Source organism: Emys orbicularis, chromosome 11 (genome assembly GCF_028017835.1).
Source record: "Emys orbicularis isolate rEmyOrb1 chromosome 11, rEmyOrb1.hap1, whole genome shotgun sequence".
NCBI classification, from domain to species: Eukaryota; Metazoa; Chordata; order Testudines; family Emydidae; genus Emys; species Emys orbicularis.
The window spans coordinates 17,830,916-17,844,161 of record NC_088693.1 but is presented as its reverse complement, the minus strand read 5'-3'; the positions used below and the strand labels follow the sequence as shown (position 1 = coordinate 17,844,161).

The following is a 13,246-nucleotide window of genomic DNA, read 5'->3' as shown; positions in this document are numbered from 1 at the left end:
GCACAGCCATATGTATGGCTTTTGTTTACTTCTTTTGCTAGTCTGTTTCTCTCCATATATATTCAATGAAAGCAAGTAGGCCTGTCTGGAGAATTGTGACAATTAAAATGGCTGCCTCCCTCAAGACAAGCCACAGTTGCCATAGGAAGACAGGATTTGAGCTGCTTTCTGATAGTACTGGCATACATTTCAACTGATAAATTAGGCAATAACTGTGCTGTAAAATTTGGAGGGAAAAGTGGATGATAAGCAAGGATAATGTCTGCATTTGTAGGGAGTTAAAAGGAGATTTTTCTCCCTACATCTACTGGCTTCAAAACTGGTAAGTACATTGAAAGTATGCTATAAATACATGTAAGGACAATGTAAAAGGAGGGGAAGGGCAAGCTCATGGTCAGCAGCAATCTCTAATAACCATGGAAGTGCTAGCTTGGAAGGCTGATCTTTACTAAAAAAAATTCTTCTGACTTTAATTCCAACCAGTACCCACAGAGAATTCATAGAGGGGGGAAAAAATCCTTTACCTACTATTTAAGGTAGGGATAGTGTTCAGTGAGAATATTACTAGCTCAGTTTTTTGAACTATACTAAAAAGGAAACTAAATATGTAATAACCCCAAATCTTCCAAAAAAAAAAAAATTACATGGACAATAACCATTTATGAAGAATACCCATCTGTCAAAAGGCACTGGGTGTTCATAATTGGCTGTAATTATAAAAGTATTTTTATGCAAGTTGTGGTTGAATACATTACATTGTAATTTTCCTGGAGTGATTTCCTCAAAGATTCATAGAAATGTAGGGCTGGAAGGAGCCCCACAAAGTCAAATCCAGCCTCCTGTGATGAGGCAGGACCAAGTAAAACTAGACCATCCCTGACAGATGTTTGCCGAACCTAGATTGGAACCTGGATTGGACTAACATATTTATGGATCTAAAGGCGGAAGGCGCCTGGGATTATTTCAAGCTGAAGTTGCAGGAGCTGTCGGAGGCCTGTATCACGAGAAAGGGAAAACGGCTCATAGACAGGAGATTTAGACCGAGCTGGATGAGCGAGCGTCTCAGAGGGGTGATTAAGAAAAAACAGAAAGCGTACAAAGAGTGGAAGAGGGGAGGGATCAGCAAAGAAACCTACCTTATTGAGGTCAGAGCATGTAGAGATGGAGTGAGAAAGGTCAAAAGCCGTGTAGAGTTGGACCTTGCGAGGGGAATTAAAACCAATAGTAAGAGGTTTTATAGCCATATAAATAGGAAGAAAACAAAGAAAGAAGAAGTGGGACCGCTGAAGACTGTAGATGGAGTGGAGATTAAGGATAATCTAGGCATGGCACAATATCTAAACAAATATTTTGCATCGGTCTTTAATGAGGCTAATGAAGGGCTTAGGAATAGTGGCAGCGTGACAGAGGGGAATAAAGGAGGGGGGGTTGACATTACCGTATCCGAGGTAGAAGCCAAACTCGAACAGCTTAACGGGACTAAATCGGGTGGACCGGATGATCTTCATCCGAGAATATTAAAGGAACTGGCGCGAGAAATTGCAAGCCCGTTAGCGATAATTTTTAATAAATCTGTAAACTCGGGGGTGGTACCGTTAGACTGGAGAATAGCTAATGTGGTTCCTATTTTCAAGAAGGGGAAAAAAAAGTGACCCAGGTAACTACAGGCCTGTTAGTTTAACATCTGTAATATGCAAGGTCTTGGAAAAAATTTTGAAGGAGAAAGTAGTTAAGGACCTTGAGGTCAATGGCAATTGGGACAAATTACAACATGATTTTATGAAAGGCAGATCGTGCCAAACCAACCTGATCTCCTTCTTTGAGAAAGTAACAGATTTTTTAGATAAAGGAAATGCGGTGGATCTAATATACCTCGATTTCAGTAAAGCGTTTGATACGGTACCGCATGAGGAATTACTGGTTAAATTGGAAAAGATGGGGATTGATATGAAAATCCAGAGCTGGATAAAGAACTGGTTAAAGGGGAGACTGCAGCGGGTCGTACTGAAAGGTGAACTGTCAGGTTGGAGGGAGGTTACCAGTGGAGGTCCTCAAGGTTCGGTTTTGGGTCCGATTTTATTTAATCTATTTATTACTGACCTTGGAACCAAATGTAGGAGTGGGCTGATAAAGTTTGCGGATGACACAAAGTTGGGAGGTATAGCCAATTCGGAGAAGGATTGGGATATCCTGCAGGGAGATTTGGATGACCTTGTAAACTGGAGTAATAGTAATAGGATGAAATTTAATAGTGAGAAGTGTAAGGTTATGCATTTAGGGATGACTAACAAGAATTTTAGTTATAAGCTGGGGACGCATCGGTTGGAAGTGACGGAGGAGGAGAAGGACCTAGGAGTCCTGGTTGATCGCAGGATGACTATGAGTCGGCAATGTGACGTGGCCGTGAAAAAAGCTAATGCGGTCTTGGGATGCATTAGGCGAGGTATTTCAAGTAGGGATAAGGAGGTGCTGCTTCCGTTATACAAGGCACTGGTAAGACCTCATTTGGAGTACTGTGTGCAGTTCTGGTCTCCCATGTTTAAAAAGGATGAACTCAAACTGGAACGGGTGCAGAGAAGGGCCACTAGGATGATCCGAGGAATGGAAAACCTGTCGTATGAAAGGAGACTCGAGGAGCTCGGTTTGTTTACCCTAACCAAAAGAAGGCTGAGGGGGGATATGATTGCTCTCTTTAAATATATCAGAGGGATAAATACCAGGGAGGGAGAGGAACTATTTCAGCTCAGTACTAATGTGGACACGAGAACAAATGGATATAAACTGGCCGTCGGGAAGTTTAGGCTTGAAATTAGACGAAGGTTTCTAACCATCAGAGGGGTGAAGTTCTGGAACAACCTTCCCAGGGAAACAGTGGGGGCGAAAGACTTCTCTGGCTTTAAGATTAAGCTTGATAAGTTTATGGAGGGGATGGTTTGATGGGATAATGTGATTTTAGTCAATAGGTCAATAACGTGCCATCGCTGGTAATTGGTAACAATGGTCAATGAGGGTCTGGCTGGAGAATCTTGCCCGCATGCTCAGGGTTCTGCTGATCACCATATTTGGGGTCGGGAAGGAATTTCCCTCCAGGGTAGATTGGCAGAGGCCCTGGAGGTTTTTCGCCTTCCTCCGCAGCATGGGGCAGGGGTCGCTTGCTGGAGGATTCTCTGCAACTTGAAGTCTTCAAATCATGATTTGGGGACTTCAACAGCTGAGTCAAGGGAGAGAATTATTCCAGGAGTGGGAGGGTCAGCTTTTGTGGCCTGCATCATGCGGGAGGTCAGACTAGATGATCATAATGGTCCCTTCTGACCTTAAAGTCTATGAGTCGGAGTCTATGAACCTGTTCTTAAAAACCTCCAATGATGGTGATTTCACATTCTCCCTTGGAAGCCTATTCCAGAGGTTAGCTACCCCTTAGAGTTGGAAAGTTTTTCCTAATACCTAACCTAAATCTTCCTTGCTGCAGATTAAGATTCCATTACTTCTTGTCCTTCCTTCCGTGGACATGGAGAACAATTGATCATTGTCCACTTTATAAGAGCCCTTAACATATCTGAAGATCATTATCAGGTCCCCTCTTAGTCTTCTTTTCTCAATAATAAACATGCCCAGGTTTTTTTTAACCTTTCCTTATAGGTCAGGTTTTCTAAACCTATCATCATTTTTGTTGCTTTTCTCTGGATTCTCTCTAATTTGTTCACACCTTTCTTAAAGAAGTGTGGTGCTCAAAACTGGATACAATATTTCAGCTGAGGCCTCACTGGTGCTAAGTAGAGTGGGAGGATTACCTCCTGTGATTAAACACATGACCCTCCAGTTAATACACTGCAGAATGATATTAGCCTTTTTTGAAGCTGCACCACATTGCTGACTCATGTTCAACTCATGATCCACTAAAACTCATAACTGCATATTCCATGTTCAGATATTTTCCAAAACAGACCACAAAAAATTCTGCTCCCCTTCCCTGCACTCTGGAAACTACAAAACGTATAAAAGATTATTTAAAATTCATTGCATATTTTTTCTTCTTGGATTAGAGATGAGGTTGTGAGCGGCACGAGACAAATAGCCTGATACCCATATGAGAATTGGGAAGGCACCTGCAAGCCTCAAAGTATTTCTTTTTAGCTGTAGTATTCTATGATTAAAGCCAATTCCGTTTCATTTAGATGAGGGAGAAGTGCTATGGGTTTCACTCACATTCTACACAGTCCTCCTGTTCTGATCAAGCAGACAGCATTCTCTCTTCAGTCATTTATACTGCCCTGAACTCCAGACAGAAAGTCACTTGAAGGTCACCCCAGCTATGTTTCCCTCATTTTTCCACACCAAATTTTAGGCTCTCTCAGCAGCCTTTCATACAGTTGACTGCAACACAAGATAAGAACATGTGTGTCCATCTTGCTAACCATTGCACTCCACAACTGATGTATAGGGATCGCCTTTAGAGATTTAGAAAAACTGTACCATTACTGCACTGGGAAATAAAAGGGTCTGAAGTACGGTCTAGAGGTTAAAGGGGAATATGAATGAGAGCCTGCAACAGAACCCAGATCCTGTGGCCTTCAGCAAGTTACTTAACATATCCAGACCTCTGTTTCTCTGTTTGTAAATGCCACCTGGCTCACATGGCTGTAGCAATGATGGGGTGTGACTGGGGTCCCGGGGGGGGGCCACACTGAGATTGCTCAATTAGGGCAAAGAATGGGGCAGGCAATCTGCAAAGCTGGTGGTTATTCTGATACTTAGATCTATCAAGCTCGCAACAAAACAGACTCTATAATACCGTACTGGTTACCCAGAAGCCGAAAACACAGTTCCCTTAACGCAACCCAGCCTTGGGCTCCCTCCCAGACAGGCAAATCAAATATGATGAAGATTATTGAAAATCTTGTTCATCATATAAAAAGTTCTACCAATCCCAAAGGATTGGACACATTACCCACCAAGTTAATGAATACTTCAGATCTTACCCAAAGACACGCTTACAGCCAATTCTTATTAACTAAAATTTATTAAAAAAGAAAAAAGGAGTATTGGTTAAAAGATCATTATACATACAGACATGAACAGAGTCCTCAGGTCAGCTTAATAGTAAAGATGGTAAGCTTTAGAATTGCAAAGAGTCCTTTTCAGAATCAGTTCATCAGCTTATAGTCCAATGTCCAAATATTCAATATCAGGGCAGTCCAGATGGGACTGGAGATCTCAGTCTTACAACTCAAACTTCCCCCCGAATAAAGCTTAAGCAGATCGGAGATGAAAGGATCAGGTCCCAAGAGTTTTTAATAGAGATTTTTGCAGCCACTTGACAGCACCAGTGCTTGGGTGAACAATAGGCTTTTGAAGTAACCTTCTATTTCCTAAGCATTACCGGTAATTAGCTACATGGATTAACATAAGGTAATTGCCTATCTCCCACCATTTGCTGGTGATATACTATATACTTCAAAGAGAAATCAAGGCAGTGATATCAGTATATTTACAGTTCATTTAAATGTTAATATCTTCTTTTGATCTCTGAATTAATAGAATACAGTGATAGACAGGAACTGTTTGGTTACATTGTTACCCTCTAACAATATATATGTAAATACACAAAGAACACAATCATTAACTACTAATATGTCTCCAAAGGTTGAATCAGGGTCAATTAGCCTTCAAGTTGCTTAACCCATTTTGGCCCTGTGTCACCCGGGGGTATGGGAATTATACCAGCTCCACAACGCCATGTACCAGGATTCTACTTTAATTTGTAGTTCTGTTCTGAAGTCACTCTGAAATGGCAGTGTGCTGTCCAATATTTATTGTCTCAATTATTTCAGTTCAAATCTATTTAGTTTACAAGTAAACCGAAGTTGCTTCTAACTGCCAATCCTGCAAACTCAGCTTGGAAGTCAAAATGGATCTCTCTTTCTTCTGTATCATCCTCAGTAATGAAGGTTCTTCAGGCAAAATTATGTCCCCACTGATACCAGTGCAATCTGAGGTTGCATTCCCTTCAATAGGTATAAACTGATTGGAATTAGGCAAAGAATTATGTTCATAATACACAAGCAGCAACAGAGTCCAGCTGTGCTCTTGGCACTGTAGAACCAAACAGGAGTAGCAAGCAGTAAAAGGTAACAATATACAAACCTTTACAGATCCAAGTGCTTTATAAGCATGAATATAAGTTCCTATATGGCAACTGAAATACTACAGCCCCACTTAATAGATAAGGAAATAGACACAGAAGTTAAGTGATTTGCTTATGGTCATAAACCAAGTTAATGGCACAGCCAATCCTAAAACCTAGGTCTTCCAACTTCCTGTGTGATGCTGTAAACCCAGTGGTTCTCAACCCATGGGCCACCTGTGGCCCAAGCAGCACACAGCTACAGCCCATGTGACAGGTAATATATATATATATATATATTAGTATGGATGCGGCTCACGTAACATAGAGAGCTGTACATGCAGCTCACAATGGTAAATAGATTAAGAACCACTGCTTTAACCATTACAGTTGCTGATCAGAAGCTGGACACACATATGCACTTGGTGGGATTTATATAATTTTGGTTAAGTGATCTGTTCTGATACAAAATATAAAGAAAATAGCATAAATAGATTACTTCAGTTCAACTCTACTCATAACAACAAACGACAAGGCAGCTAAACAGGTAAAGCAACCACAAACTAAGCCAACCGCACAGATATAAGCTCAACCCAGGAACCTTGTTGGTCCGAATGGATTTCATCACCCATATATGCTTCCCTCCCCACTCCCGGAAGTCAAACCTGTCTGTAGAGGGTACACTTTACATGTGTGTGTACACAGGGCAGTCTGCATGCCAGACAACAAATACATGTTAACAAGCAAACAATATGTTTTAATACAACCAAATGTAGTCATACATCTAGGACCCCCAAGAATGTAGGTCATAATTACAGGATACTGGAGATGCTATCTTGGAAAGTAGTGACTCTGAAAAAGACTTGGGGGTTTAGGTGGATACAGAGCTTCACATGAGCTCCCAATGCAATGCTGTGACCAAAAGCCCTAATGCAATCCTTGGATACATAAACAAGGGAATATCAAGTAAGAGTAGGGAGGTTATAGTACCTCTATAGTTGGCAGTCGTGCGACCACCCTATTGGAACACTATGTCCAGTTCTGGTGTCCACAATGCAAGAAGGATGTTGCAAAATTGGAGAGAGTTCAGAGAAGAGCCAAAAGAATGATTAAAGGACTGGAAAACAAAAACACTTTACAGTGAATGTCTCAGAGCTCAATCTGTTTATAATAAAGAGAAGGTTAAAAAGTGACTTTTCCCACCATCTGTAAGTACTTATGTGGGGAACAGAAATTTGATAATGGAGTGCTCTTCTATCTAGCAGACAACTATATAACTAGATCCAATTGCTGGAAGTTGAAGCTAGACAAATTCAGATTAGAAATAAGGCACACATTTAACAACAGTGTAATTAATAAGTGGACCAATTTACCAAGAATTGTCATGGATTCTACATCACCGGAAATTTTAAAATTAAGATAGGATGTTTTTCTAAAAGCTATGCTCTAGTCCTATGGCCTGTGTTATTCAGGAGATCAGACCAGATGATCACAATGGTCACTTCTGGCCTTATAATTATCAATCCATGTTGCCAGAGTAGGGCGGACAGATTAAAGAACTGAAAAAATATGTATGTATTAAAATCCAAGTAACTGAGCAACAACCTTGTTTATTAGATCTGACTACACTTGACGGGCTGTTCTGTTGACTCGCACAACTAATCAGGTCAGGAAGTATAGATGATTATTAGATCCAACTATTCTTGAGAGTCTGCATTACGCTTTCGGTAGTGATAATCAGATCAGGAACTGTAATCGCAAAAGCCTAAACTAGAACAGACTCAAAATTAATGGATTTCTGTTCTGCTGAAATGTGTTCTGGGAGGAAATCTTCATTATGAAAAAGGGGAAAAAAAGGAAACTAATGAAATCTTTCTTCAGTCATGAACCAAACAGAAAAATCACCAAAGCATTATAGTCAACAAGAATTACTTTTTTTTTTTTTTTTTAATAAGTGAGGATTTCAAGGAGGATTAGATTTGGATGAACACATTTTGAGGGATCACAACCACAAATGTATTGCTGACTAATATCCACATGGTTTTAATACGTCAGCTAATGAACAGAGACTCTGCCCTTCCCATGCCCCAAGGATCCTGTAATAGACAACTAAAGTGGATAGTTGGCAAGTGGGCAACAGGGTGTTTATCAATCGGTGTAAGTATCTTTTCTTCTGAAGTGCTGGCCTCTTAAATGGGCTTAATGCAGCACAGCTATTCTCATGGGAAGCATGATCAGAAATACTATTAAATCATTTAGTATGTTTGGACAGCATAGCTTCCTAGGCCAATTAGGATTAATTCTTATTTCCTCAAAACTTCTCTCTCCAGGGATCATCAGTGGAAGTTTCAGGTGAAAGGTGGAGTCAATCAATCATCCATTCCAAAGGCAAAAGGGTTCGTGTTTAAATGAAGCACAATTTCAGCTCCCTTTTGCTTATTTTGTCATCAATTGTAACTCAGAGGCTTCCCCTTTTCCATGTCAGTTGTGATACACCTGAGAATTTACTCACAGCAACTATCTTAGTCCCGTATTCTGAAAGACCCTGGTGCACTGTACCAGTATAAATGGAGCAGTAGTTTATGGTAACCACATTTCATCTTTACTCTAAAGGAACAGTGTTTTTAGGTGCAGGAAATCAGAATCCAGACAATAGCCAGCTTCATTGAGTTAGATGAAATCCTTCCTCCTCATCCCTTACTGCCAGACATTCCCCCAAGTTTAGGGTTACCATATTAAAACATTTAAAAAAGAGGACACTCCACGGGGCCCCGCCCCCCCGCCCCAACCCCGCCCCTTCCCCACCCCGGCCCCGCCCCAACCCCACCCCTTCTCCGCCCCCATTCCAACCCCTTCCCCAAAGTCCCTGCCCCAACTCTGCCCCCTCCTCTGAGCACCCTGCATTCCCCCTCCTCCCTCCCGCTCTGATCTTGGTTTGGGGTTGCTAAGTGCTTCCCTGCTCCCTACTCGCCCCGCAGCCCCTATGCCCTTGCCTGCCCTGCTCCGCCTCACCCTGCAGCCTCTGCACCCCCCCGCCCCTGCAGCCTCTGTGCCCCCTGCCCCCCACTCGCCCTGCAGCCTCTGCACCCCCCCACCCCTGCAGCCTCTGTGCCCCCGCCCCTGCAGCCTCTGTGCCCCCTGCTCCCCACTCGCCCTGCAGCCTCTACACACACACCCCCCCGCCGCCTGCCCTGCTCCCCCGCTTACCCGGCAGAGGGAGAACTGCGAGCTCCATGTGGAATTAAACACAGCCCCGCTGCTCCGTGGGGGAGGAAGGAGCGGGGGAGGGGGAGGGACTCTGGCTGCTAGAGGCCCTAGTGGCTGCGAGCAGCTTTCAATCAGGCCAGGCGTCCAATCAGCCGCGCTGCACAAGGGGAAGGGGGAAATCCCGGACATTTCTACTTAATTAGAAATCCCCCCCGGACGGCCATTTAACACTGAAAAAGCCGGACATGTCCGGGGAAACCCGGATGGATGGTAACCCTACCCAAGTTTGAGAAGTGGCGGCAAACTGATGCCAAAGTAGCACTCCTCCCGTTCCTTCTATATGCAATATTGCCCTACTCTCAGTCACCCAGGGGACCATTACAGTTTATTCTGGAATCCTCCCTTTCTATAACTCCAGATACCCGTGTAACAGTTGTTCTTGTTATATACCAAGAAGTTCACAAAAACTACATCAAAAGTTTGAAACCTCATAATAGAACAAGAGTCCCGTAAGTAGTTTTATGTGGACAGGACAGATTGATAATTTGCCTCTCAGAGGCCCAAAGCAGCAGACAAAGAACAGCTCTTCCTTCTAATAGCATCAAGGAAACACCCTGAGTGAGCAGTAAGGGATGACCTGTTACTTTTGGAGAATTCCTGAGCTGCTGAGACCAGCATCCCATCAGATGAGGGATGTTGCAACAAATACTAGTGTGACACTACGCCCCATATTCTTCATAGAAATATTGTTAAAATATGATTATAGCGTATCTAAGATGTATTTTATGCAAGATGGGTCATGTGAGATGTTGGAAAGGTTATGATTTATTATCATGTTTGTATGCATGTATCATTTTTGTATCTGAAGTTAGGAATATTGTGTATGCACCAATTACAAATGTGTTTATACCTGGGGAATGCCCACTGGCCAGAATGCAATCAGTCTAGATTGCTGGCTGGAAAGGGACATTAGGAAAAACAATAGGTCTTTGAAGATGCTAATCTCCCACCTTCCTGGAAAGCCTTCCTGTGGATTCTGCAAATAGACTGAATTATGGCTGCAAGGTCATATGATCAAGTCACCTGATACTGGACTCCATGATAAAATTAGTACTTTTCGACTGGGGGTGGAAATCACACTGGAAGACAAAGGATTCCCGCCAGATGTAAAACCCATTTAAGGCAGGGGATGACATAATGAGTGTTCGTTCTTCACTGAATCCCGCCCAGGATGACTGCTGTAAACATCTAAGAAACAACGACGAAGGGGGAGAGAAGGACTGAGCCCAGGCTGGAATGGTGTCTAGCCTGTGAATGAAATATCTGAAGTTTTAAGCTGCAGGCAAGTGCAGCCGGCCTTCAAGAATCTCTGCAGTCTGACTAAAACAACATTTCAGGTGAGAATTTGCTACTTGTAGCCAGTTTCTTTAGTATTTTAAACTTAGATTGCGTGTTTGTTTTATTTACTAAGCAATCTGCTTTGATCTGTTTGCTGTCCCTTATAATCACTTAAACTTGTTTTTGTTTTCTTTAAAACCAGTTTATGGAATTCATCTCTGGGGGAGAGGGGCAGCAAAAAGATGTGCAAACCTTCCTCCACATTGAGGGAGGGGGCAAATTTCAATGAGCTTACACTGTATAGTTCTCTGTGCAGCGCAAGACTATACAATTTTGGGTTTACACTCTAGAGGGGGTGGCACTTGAGTGCTGAGCAATTCCTTACCCGAGCTTTCCTATGCAGAGCTGTTCTCAGCATGTGTGTGAAACTGCAGCTGGGCGTGTCCCTACCTGTGTGTGTGCTGGTAAAGTGCACTCTGAAGCCTGAGGGAGGGCTTGGCTGGAAGAGCATCATGTTTATAGTAAAAATAAGTAGTTTATTTAACAAAGAACAGAAATTTGAGGAGAGGCAAGTAGAATTAAGGGAAACAAATCGTTACATGTAAAACAGAACCATAACATGCTTTCTAGAGCCTAAACTTAACTAACTAGGCATTATGTCATGTCATAGAGAGCAAAAGCCTACCCAAAATCCTTCCTGCATATTACAGCCAGGCTTTGCTATGGATTTAAGATAATTTCCAATATAAACATAACTTCTTAAATATTACCCATACATACATTTTGCAATGATTAAGATGACTGCTGTGTTACTGGTTGTTGGTAAAAATTTCATATCCCATCTTTTGGTGCACTATTATGTAGACATCAGACCCAGGGGATTCCTATAAACCCCTATGCACCCCTTATGCCCCGCTACCGGTTGGTATTAAGGGGTTCCTGGGTCACAGGCACAAAGAGCTTTTGGTACCGACAAAGAGAGCAGTGCCAGAGCAGTCTGTTTTGACAAAGCCTGCAGTGCCCGATGGGAGGATGAGCCCCAGTAAGTGTTTGCCTTGGGGCATCTGCTCTTGGGCCTGACACTGAGGGTGGCACTGAGGTTGGGGCAGCAAGACGAGTCTCAGGTCTCTTTACAGAGGATGCAAAGAGGACGACTTTGAAACTCCCACGTGTCCTACAATGGCCTGATAAAAGCTGAAGGAAGCCAAGTGCCCTTGCAGACTTAACTGTCTGCCATTCCTCAACAAGGGAGTGAAGGTCCATCAAATTGTGCACCAGGATGCTACTTGAGCCTCTCCCAGGCACTCAACATGCACACCTGTCTCTGGAAAGATAGCTAGGTAGTTTGAACCTCCTATGGAGTCTGGCACCCGACATGGACTGGAGGATAACAAAAGGCAAGTGGTCCCAACTACTCGAACTATACTATAAATAATTAACTAAACTAACAATGGGATGATAGCCTAACTAGCTTGTGGACATGAGAGAGAGTTTGTTTCACTCTCAGCAGCAGTAGCAGCAAAGGAATTAAGGTGATTAGGGTGTGTGCGTTCCTTTATGTAGACTGAACCAATGACATCACTCTAACATGAGCAGGCTACTCTGCCCGCGGTAGTTATACTGTTCCTCAGCTTGCTGCTAGAGGCATTAGGCCCCATAAATGTTAATGTGTGATGGCTGCCATTGTGAGAACACACCAGGGATTGGCCTGGGACCTCCACAGATAAAAGCACGAGCTGTTACAGCGCCAGCTAAAGAGACAAAACTCTGGAGCTGAAGGCTGTGGCAATTCATATCCTCGGTGGATCAGGCACAAAGGAAGACTTAACTAACACAAACACACCAGTAGGTTATGTACTTCCTCTGCTCATAGGAGGTTCATCCTGAGTCTCTGAGACCAACGGCAGTTTGAATCTCAGACAAGCTTCCACTTACATGATGGCTGAGAGCTTGGCCAACATAGTGGGAATTGAACTGGGAACACCTAAACCTAAAAACATGAGCTACTACATCGTAAGCTAAAGAGCCAAGGCTCTGGAGCTAGCAGCTGTAGCAGACTCATATCCTCTGCAGATCACCACACTCTGGGACCGGTCACATTCTCAGCAGTGGGTTACAAATGCACAGAGACAACTGCTTCCTTTTAGGAAGCAGAACTAGTTGTCAATGACAAGCTAAATATTAATGCTCCCTTATCCAGATATGATAGCTGTACAACTTCAAGGTCAATTAAGCACAAAGCTGATTTTTTGCAAGGGAGCATGAGAAGCGATATTTCCAGAGCTTTAAAGTGAGAGCCTGAACAGGTTCTACATAACCTTATGATCAGAACACTGAACAGGCTGCTATCAAATACAAGAAAAACTTTCTGCAGCATGCAGGAGAATAAATCACGGAAAGACAGTTGCTTATGACACAGGTCAGGTTTATGAAAGCCTCTGCACCACTTCAAATCCCTGCAATGTATCTTTAATAGTTACTGTATCTCCCTCAAATCAGTCTGATAACACTATAAAGACTAATTTTGTTACCAGTAAATAAAACAAAACAAGCATCCTATTCACTGGGTTATAAAAA

At 42.8% G+C, this 13,246-nt stretch overlaps 1 protein-coding gene across 1 annotated transcript in view; it reads right to left on the bottom strand.

The window, feature by feature from the left end:
- The window catches only part of MGAT5 (alpha-1,6-mannosylglycoprotein 6-beta-N-acetylglucosaminyltransferase), a 165,048-nt gene that overhangs the window by 44,455 nt on the left and 107,347 nt on the right, over positions 1 to 13,246 (bottom strand). The window lies entirely within an intron of this gene.